At 34.4% G+C, this 9,837-nt stretch overlaps 1 pseudogene; it reads right to left on the bottom strand.

The window, feature by feature from the left end:
• Positions 1 to 4,779: 4,779 nt before the first annotated feature.
• Positions 4,780 to 6,321, bottom strand: LOC120114678 (annotated as a pseudogene).
• Positions 6,322 to 9,837: the final 3,516 nt, after the last annotated feature.

Genomic DNA, 9,837 nt, shown 5'->3' with positions numbered 1-9,837 from the left:
CCATCCTATTAATAATAGTTTTATTTTATTTTTAGTATTTAAAGTGGTGTATTAGTTTTTTTACCTATATTTTTAATATTTTTGTAGTTAGGAAAGTAAATTTCTATTTATTATTATTCAGCCCTTGTTTTAGTAAGTATGACCGGTTTTTGAAATTTGCACATTGAAATCTTGTGTTTCTGTTTTTTTAGTCATATTTGTATTATTATTTTTAATACGCATATATATATAATTAGTTAATATTAGTTAAAATATATTTATTTAATTAACAGAGTTAGGTTACAGAGCATTTGAGGGGCATCATTTTCAAGGACGAAGATCTGAGATGAAGCAGTGATCCATTTTAGACTCAACATCTAAGCGAAAGTATGTCTGTAAAATGGATTATATTGCAATGTGAAGGTTTTTATCTCTGGTGAAAATTGTTCTACGATATTCATCGTTGGGATCAACATTTTGCATCTGCATTTGCATCATTGCATTCTGCATGGCATTCATTCAAACATTTTTACATGCATTGTTCATGAAAACATGAGAATTAATTCATAGAGAATTCGATGGAAGTGATCTTGATCACATGATGTCATAGAGAGTAAAAGCAAGACTCGAACAAATTAAAGGAAGAAGATGAAATCAATACAGTGGAAGTTTATTCTCTGGTCGTAGGGATGAGCCTTCTAGGATGATATGCCAAAAGAGTCCTCGTTTCTTGAGGTCCATGATGTTGATATCGTGTGCAGCTATCACATAGGAAGCTCAGGACATTGCGCTGAGAATTGTAAGGCACTGAAGAGCAAGATCTAGAACCTGATGGATTCAGGGGCATGGATAATCGAAGAATGATGAGGCATTGCATCTACCATTTGCATCGAGAGCATTGTTTTGTTTGAACTCATTTTTGTTATGTCATTAATATGTGCTTAAATATTTTTAATCTTAATGATTGAACTTAAGCTGTCTTCTAAGGTTAAATAATTGAACGATTTTTAATCGTTAGTTATTCGAATACTAAATGAATTATGGATTCTTTTAGTTCTTCAAGAATTATAGATTTTTGACATTAACTCTCTATGAGATTTTGAAACATTGCCTTTTCTTTTTCGAGACACAAAAAGTCATACCCATACCTTTCGTTGAGCCAATAAAGTCACACCTCGTCTTCTTAGACGCAAAAAACAACATTTTTCTACCAATAAAACCTGAAGACATTGAGTACAAGATGTTCACTTGGACGTAAACCTTGTTCTAAGAAGACAACGTGGGGGCATCTCGCATCAATTTTCTGAATGTGAGCTTGTACAATTTAGACATGCTGGAAGCAAGAAGAAGAAAAATAAAATTAACTCAAATTACATTATTTTCATGTGAATAAAATTAATCCTGAAAATCTATCCCCTATGGATACCTCTTCTGCAAAGACTTATGTATATGAAATGATGAACATCATTCTTTCATTATCCCTTCACAAAAGGAGAAAATATTTATCCCTTGTGTCCCCATTTGAGCCTCAATTATATTTTCTTCTGATTCAACCCTAACCAAGGATCACCATCCACACTGGGGGGCAAAGTGAAGGAAATCTACTCGCATGAGTGAAGACCATCAAATCAAATGACATAACGAAAGGTGAACCAAATGCAAAGTGCAAATATCAAATCAAAACAAAGAGAAACAAACAAAGAAAAAAACAAAGGGCAAAGAAAAGGAAAAACAAAGGGAAAAAAAGCAAAAGAAAAAACAAATAAAAAAGACAAGAAACACATGCAAATATTCCCTCGAGTCAAATGACACATCAAGATTCAAACTATAAGATTGATCAAGCACAATCATTTCAGAATTGGCTCACCAGAAGATCATAGAACATCCATAGGAAATAAATGGCGTATACAAGCAAATTCAAATCGAGCAAGACAAGATTGAAGACATCAGAATGAAATGATCCTTGGTTCAATTACCCTCAAACACTTATTTGGGCCTATTTATCCATTTATTTCATAATCGTGAACCATGATCTAGATTACTTGACTAAAAAGTCCCTTCTAATCATACATGTATTTCTAAACAGAAGAGACTATCTTTAGATCTCATCCCGCTTATCAAGATTAATCTTTTATTTACGAAAGGTTTTATAAAATCTTTAATGCATGATAGAGAAAAATAACAAAGGGGGTTCAAGACGTAATTCTGAATAACGTCTTGAAACCAAATGAGGATTTGAGTTGAAAACCTAAAAAGGCGGCTCGGATATAAAGATAGTGCAGTTATTGCATAGAAAGCGATCGCATAAATCCCTTGATAAGGCATCGCACAACCCGAATGTGATCATGAGAGCTGGGAATCGGAGAACACTTCCAGTAGATGAGCATACAAGTTACCCCATCAGATCAGTGAACATAAAAAAAATAAGAATGCAAAACCTTTGACCAAAAATAACAACCTGAGACACCTTATCCTTTCCTTACTTAATCCTACCTTAAAGATAACATTAATCTTGACACTTGTCAAATAGCTATAATTTATTTTGAAGGATTAAATGTGTAATTAATTCTTTGATACCCAATGAACTATTGTTTTATGATTTACCTCAATTGTAAAACCTAGAAAGGGGCAATATTTTCAAAATATTTGATTAAACAATTTTTAACATCCTTTTAATTGATATTTTCAGACTTTTGAAAATAAAAGAAGAAGAAAAACGTTTTCCAAATAAGACAATCTCTCTAGAGTGGATCTTGGTAGTTGACATGTGTCTCTCATACACAAAGCTCATGCTTAGAATTAATGATGAAGCAAGAAATGATGAACAATGGGGGCATCTTTGGAGATTCAACATCGAATGTTGGGGCATCTTTGGAGATTTAACATCCTGAACTGAACGCTCAGATCTTCTGAAGGAATTTTCTCCACATGCAGGAACAAACATATTGTTTGTCGCCTTTGAGATTGTTTCTCTCGAAACAATGCGTCCTCTCGCTAAAGACAATTTTTCTTAAAAACAAATTTTTTCTCCCTTGAGACAGTTCCTCTTGAAACACAAAATCTTTGAGTCTGTTTCTCTTGAAACAAAGTTTTGTCTCCCTTGAGATGGTTTCCCTTGAAACACATATCTTTGAGTCATTTCACTTGAAACGAATTTTGTCTCTCTTGAGACATTTTCTCTTGAAACAAATTTTGTCTCTCTTGAGAGAGTTTCTCTTGAAACACCCATCTTTGAGATTGTTTCCCTTGAAATGAATTTTGTCTCTCTTGAGACAGTTTCTCTTGAAACACCCATCTTTGAGTTTGTTTCCCTTGAAACAAATTTTGTCTCTCTTGAGATGGTTTCCCTTGAAACCAATATCCCTAAAGATGGCCAGTCGTCCTCATCACGTAGGAATCGTGTCATCTCCCGATCAGACCTCCTCATCACGTAAGAGTCGTGTTAACCTCAGATAACCATTGTGTCAATTGTTATAGGAGAATGTCCTGGTTATATTTTAGTTTACAATTGTACTTGTAAATCTTCATTGTAACTCTGGATATTTTCTATTTTTAATAAAACTAGCAGCATTCTATAAAAAAATTATTTTGTGTAGATCAATTCAAATTAAATTGTTGTGTTTTTAAGGTCTATCACATCAATTAAATTTGAATTGGATTTATTGGACGAAGTTTTAATTTCAAGTCAAAAGTAATGACTATACTGCATCACTTTTTATATTTATTTTTTGAAAAGTAGTAGGTAAAATATTCTGTTCTTTTACAACATCGGCCGTCTAATTCTCTGCATCATCACATGGTTCGTTCTTGAGAATTCTTGGTTGAATCGAATATGATCATTGATTACACTATCTTGTTTCAAAGTAAATGCAAAAACAAAAGCTGGCATTATATGAAGGAATTCCCTTGAACCCTGCAAATCGGTCGACAGTTCAAATGATATCCGGGTAACTGAGTTTATCAATAAACATTGACACAGGAGAAAACATGCAAGCACAGTAATGTTTAAAGCAGATTGTGCTCATTTTAATGCAAAAGAAAAACGACTTGGGTAACTAGAAAGTTTGTAATTACTTTATATTAGGCAGACAAACTTATTATAAAATTTCAGGGGGAAACAACCATATAATATGTGAAAACATATTTTAATAGAAAATACAAAGAAAATATCTAAAATATATATGAATTTAAATTTTTTAAAGGGACTCCACCTAGATACATCCCTGGTAGTTGGTAGTAGTGACTTCGATCCCCTGAGTCACTTAGTGGCCTGGTTCGAAGTGGCCAGACCTTCGGGTTTTCTTTCATTCAACCGTCTACTGCTTGTTGCAACAGGATACTCTTTGCATCTTCCTAGTAAATAATAGAGCTTTATCAGCTGGCCACCTTACTGAAGGAACTTCTTATATCCAGTTCGCTAAACCAAGGAGGAGTGGGGTGGGGGGGGGGAGATAATTACAGGCTTTTATACCAAGCAGACCAATTATCTTCACTCACTCAGCACGATCCCTGCAATCCATGTTTGGTTCTTCGGTTTCAAATGTCGTTATGGACGAGTTTTGTACATAGAAAGATGGTTTAAGTTCATGCCTAACAATTCAAGGTGGTCGAACTCGTATATGGCTTCAAAGACATCAACAGTATGATGTTAGAGATCCAAATCTAAGCATACAGTTGGAATCATGATATTCAGCAAAAAGCAAGTTAAAGTAAAAACGAAACGCCAAATGTTCAGTTGGAATCATACTATGAATTCGTTTTATGATTGTTCTTTGTTTAAATAACAAACACCGGCTAAAATACAAAATAGGAGATTGAAGTGGAACAAAAAAAGGTTTTAGATTACATAAGAGATGCCATGGCCTTCTCCTCAACCATAGCTAGTTAACAAGGGCAACTATTGCAGCATTTATTCCGAGTTAGAATCAATCCATGAGGGTATGTAAGGCAAAAAACCTCACCAATTTTGTATGAATAAAGCTACAAATTCCAACAAATAATCTTAGACTCTCACCGGCTTTTGTAAAACAGCGGAAAGATAAAGTTCAGGTTTTCCTGATCCACCAGCATCTATCTTCTCTCCTATAACCCATTTCATCTTCTTATACCTAAACCTTTCGATCAAACGAGTCAAGGTCCTCTTCTTTTCATCATTTGCACAATAAATATTATCTAACCAAAACAAGCCGCCTGCCCTCAAAATTCGATCTATATCGAACATCAAGAACTCCAATTTTTCTGGTTTACCTCCAACATCTAATCCGGTTGTGGCGTGAACCAAATCGAACACATTATCATAGAAAGGGAACCTATGGTCAAAACTCAAAAACAAAGGGAGAAGTCCTCTTGCAGCAATGAATTCAGCATATGGCGCATCAGTATGAAGGGTGTTAGTAAGGACAGTCACATTTTTCTCAGACATTCTAGCAGCAAAAGTCCCAGACCCACTTCCAATATCGAATCCTATTCTGATCCCACCAATCCCCATAGCCAATACATCATCAATAAGAAAATCATTCTTGCTTCTAGTCTTGATTATTTTTGAGTCTCATTAACCAAATCAAAGCAACCAACACAATCTTTACTCAATTTTTTATTATTCAAACAGTTGAAATTCTTGCAACCAAGGCCACTCCAAGTCAAAATCTTTTCCCCAACAGGTTTCCAAAGAGAAGCAGGTAAAGAAGTAAGGCCTACCTTAGGAACAGTCTTGGCAAAGCATCTCCTCCTAGGCAGAGGCTCACATCCCCTCAGTATTAGCTTCTGAGCAAGACTCCAGTCATCAGGACAAGGTCCAGAAACCTTGTAACTCATCTACTGGGACAACAAATCAGCAGATTTCTCACAGGAATGTCCCACAGAAGCCACCATCTCGGTGATCCCTGTTCTTGAATCCTTTCCCAAAGGAAGCTGATGATGTTGAAGGAACAACTTGAGCTCAGTTGCAAGATTGGGTCTCGAAAGGTCAAGGGTGTCATAACCAAGGAGCTGTTTTTCTATCTGGGCAAGCTTTCTTTGAGAAGAATCGATCTCTTTCATAATCAAAGAGACATGTTGAGAGATTAAAGATAAGTTCTTGTGGGGATGGTGAAAAGGGTTGAGTATGTGTTGTTTTGGTGAGTAAGTGAAGGCGTATAAAGCAAAGAGATTGGTGATGATAACGGAGAAAAGCATGAGAATGTTAACAGCTGAAGAACAAAATGTGGCTCGCTTGAATCTTGCTGTTCCGTCCCCGATCTTCAGTGAAACCGAACCCATCCTCACTTTGCTTGCTTTTGCTAAGGGAGTGAAACGAGCAAAGAGAGGGGGATGGGAAATGGGTCGTCCCCGAGATTTAGATTTGTCAAGTGGAGCAAGTTGATGCTTTTTTGTTCTCTTTTTCATTGTTTATTCACTAGAGAAAATTTAGTGACTGATTTAATTAATTAGTAAACTACAGATATTATCACTAATATTTAAATAAATTTTTATTTTTTTACTAAAATTTTAAAAGTTATAAATTATTTATTAATAACAAAATAATCATTATTCATTGATTGCCATTAATGTGAGTGATGGAATTTGAGTTTGACCGTTAAATACTTGCATAAACATTGTACCAGTCACCCCACTACCATCATCGCCTCCATTATTCTCCTCTGTCTTCCTCCACGCTTTCTATTCTCTCCGCCTCTCTCGCTCCGCCATATCTTCCTAATTATAGTGAAATCCTCCTTCTGGGTTTTATGATAACTCTACACTTAGGCGCAGGACAATCTTGTTCAATCTTTCTCTGTAGTTTTCCTTTATTGATAAGGAAGAACAAGGAAGACGATGATGGCAGTGGGGTGATCGGTCAGTTGTCTAGGTAAGTATTTAACGGTTCAATTCAATTTTTCGTCACCCACGTTAAATGTTGTTAACGACGAGTGACCATTTTGTTATAAGTCGATAGTTTTAATGATTAATTTGTAACTTTTAAAAATTTAGTAAAAAATAAAAAATTACTTAAATATTACCCTTAATTAATAGAGCAAAGAGAGGGGTAGTATCATAAATAAGATGAAATAAATTGTGAGTTACTTGAGTTTGATTTAGTCAAAATTTGATCCTTACTCAAATTAAATAAACTCGATTCAAGCTCAAACTCAAACTCGACTAGAATCTTTAATGAGTTGAAGCAAACTACTTAATAACCAACTCGAAAGGCTAGTTAGTAACTTAAAAAAATAATATATTAATTTTTTAATTATTATTAATAATATCAACATATATATGTTCTTTTTTAATACAATATAAGAGTTTAATGTACTTAAGGCTAAAGCTCAAGTTTGAGCTAAAATCGAACTATGTTTGAGAATATTTTGAGTTTAAGTTTTTTTAATCTCGAACTGAGTTTCAATTTTTTATTTCGAATTTGAGTCGAATTAGTTAATTTTTAAGTTTGTGAGCTTTCGAGTCTTATTGAATTTCATTTTTTTTTATTTCGAACTCGAATTATACTTAGTAATTTTAAGTTCACAAACTTACTAATAAAATCAAACTTAACATTATATTTTTCAAATCGAATCTAACTTCCTTTGCACCACTAAGGATGGAAGGTGATGGAAAACGGGTCCTCCTCTAGATTTAGATTTGTGAATTGGAGCAAGTTGATGTTGTATGCTCTATTTTTCATTGTTTATTCATTAGAGAAAAATGAGTGTTTGATCTAAATTAATGATTTAGAAAATCACTGACAAATTACTACAAAGCAGTGTTTTAAAAATCGGATTAGATCGGTCAGTTTAATCGATTCAACCGGGAATCGTTGTCTGGTCCAGTTCATTCTACCCCGATTAAACCACTATTAGTGAACCGCAAAGAACCGCTGAACCGGTTGTGAATCGTTCGAACCGGACCAGACCGTGAACCGGTTCAACCTAAATGTTTTTAGTTTTTTATTAAATGTTTTTTGTATTTTTATTTAATTTTTTAAATAATTATAACGTTTTCCAGTTCTCCTGACTGGTCTGACCGATTTAACCGGTTAAACCAATAAATCAATAACACGATCGATTCGTTGATCGATCCGGTTCTTATAACCATGCTACAAAGCTGCTGCGAGCAAAGATTCGTGTTGGTGTTATTATTCTAAAGAGCAAAGACGCTTTGACTTGTCACGGTTTCAGTTCAGACATGTCGAGATCCTAGTGAATTCTTATCGTCCGTACGCGTGGCAACATCAAGGTGGAGTATGCTCGGTAAAGGACATATCCATCTGATCAAAGTTAGAGAAGATAGGTATGGTCAGATTTAAGTGCAAATACGACGGCGTTTCAAACAATAATGAAACGAAAAAAATACATAAATTAGAGAAATATACATTAGGTCTTTAGGACAGCAATGAAGTCCACTTAAATGCCAATTATAAGATTAACAAATGTCTTAATCCCTGCATTTGGCTTCTATTAAAATTTTCTATCTATGATTCCTTAGCATCTAATAATCATATAAATCTTGAATATATCTAAAATCAAGTTATATTCTATCCTTAAACAAAATGAATTTATCCCTATACTATTTTTTTTATCTACAAAAGTTGACTTTTAAAGACCTAATATTATGTGTCATAACCATTTTTTTAAAACAATTAAGTTTAAAAAATAATTATGATTATATTTGAAAATTTGACGATTTTGAATTAATTTGAATTAAATTGAATGAGAGTCGACATCGACCTTTAATTTAGGTAGGTTGAATACCTAAAAGCGTATTTTAAAACAATTTTAAGGAAAATCATTTTTAATATAAAATTTGGTCTGCATTTACCACAAATCCGATTTAATAGGTCTGGGAGTCGATTACGTGTGGGGAATGATTAGCACCCCTGCAACGCCCAAAATTAGTACTTAGTCGTTATATATTGTCGCAAATGGTGGAAATTATAAATTGAATATAAAAATATGATCCATTTATTAAAGTTTAATTACTTTGCTTAGAATTATTTATTAGGGAAAATCTTCAATTCGAAAAGAAATATTGAGATTCGTTTATCCTCCGATGGGAAGACTATCTCTTCTTATTTCTTGCCTAAAAAGAATATTCCCTCCTTAATTTAAAAAACACAAATAAAATATAAATTGAACATCGACATTTGCATAAAATAAAATAAATTGCTATTTAGAGAAACATGCATTGCATTATTTGACTTAAAATAAAAAATGAATTAATTAGTAAAATAAACTCGATTTATTTCAAATTGTTAGGCTTTGAGAGGAGAAAAGGAAGAGCAGGGGGAATGTTAGAATACTGTAAAACTGCTGTAGGTACAGCACGTGTATGTAAGGGTGGTTAGGCTGTTAGGTTGTTAGTCAAGTTAGTTAGTTTGTTAAGCGGTTAATGACTAGCTAAACAACTGCTATAAAAACAATGTATCAGTTGATATGAATTCAAGTGATTCTTTACTGAGCATATTTTTTCTGTTGTTCACACTTCCTAACATGGTATCTTTCGCCAAACGCTCTGGGGATTTCTTGTAAGCCTCCGCTACTGCTGCTCTCTCTTGGTAACGATCATGGAGTCGTTCAAGAACTTTGCACACAAGAAAGTGAGTGTTCTCCTTGATGAGATGAATTTTCTGTTGTGGAAGCAACAGATATTACTCACAGTCCGAAGCCATCGCCTCGAGCGGTTATTAACCGGAGTCTTGAAGCCACCACCGGAGACGGTACTTGATAGCAATGGCGAAGTGACTGTCAATGATGCCTTTGAAGAGTTCGTGGCACAGGACAGTGCACTAGCGTCGTGGCTCCTTTCCACCATCAGCCCGCACCTCCTGCCGCAGTTTGTTGGAGCAGATTCGGCTGCCACAGTATGGAGCACGGTGCAACAATTGTT

Source organism: Hibiscus syriacus, unplaced genomic scaffold, assembly GCF_006381635.1.
Source record: "Hibiscus syriacus cultivar Baekdansim isolate YM2019G1 unplaced genomic scaffold, ASM638163v2 tig00110239_pilon, whole genome shotgun sequence".
NCBI lineage: Eukaryota > Viridiplantae > Streptophyta > Magnoliopsida > Malvales > Malvaceae > Hibiscus > Hibiscus syriacus.
Note: the sequence above shows the minus strand (reverse complement) of the source record. Positions and strands in the feature narration are given on the sequence as shown.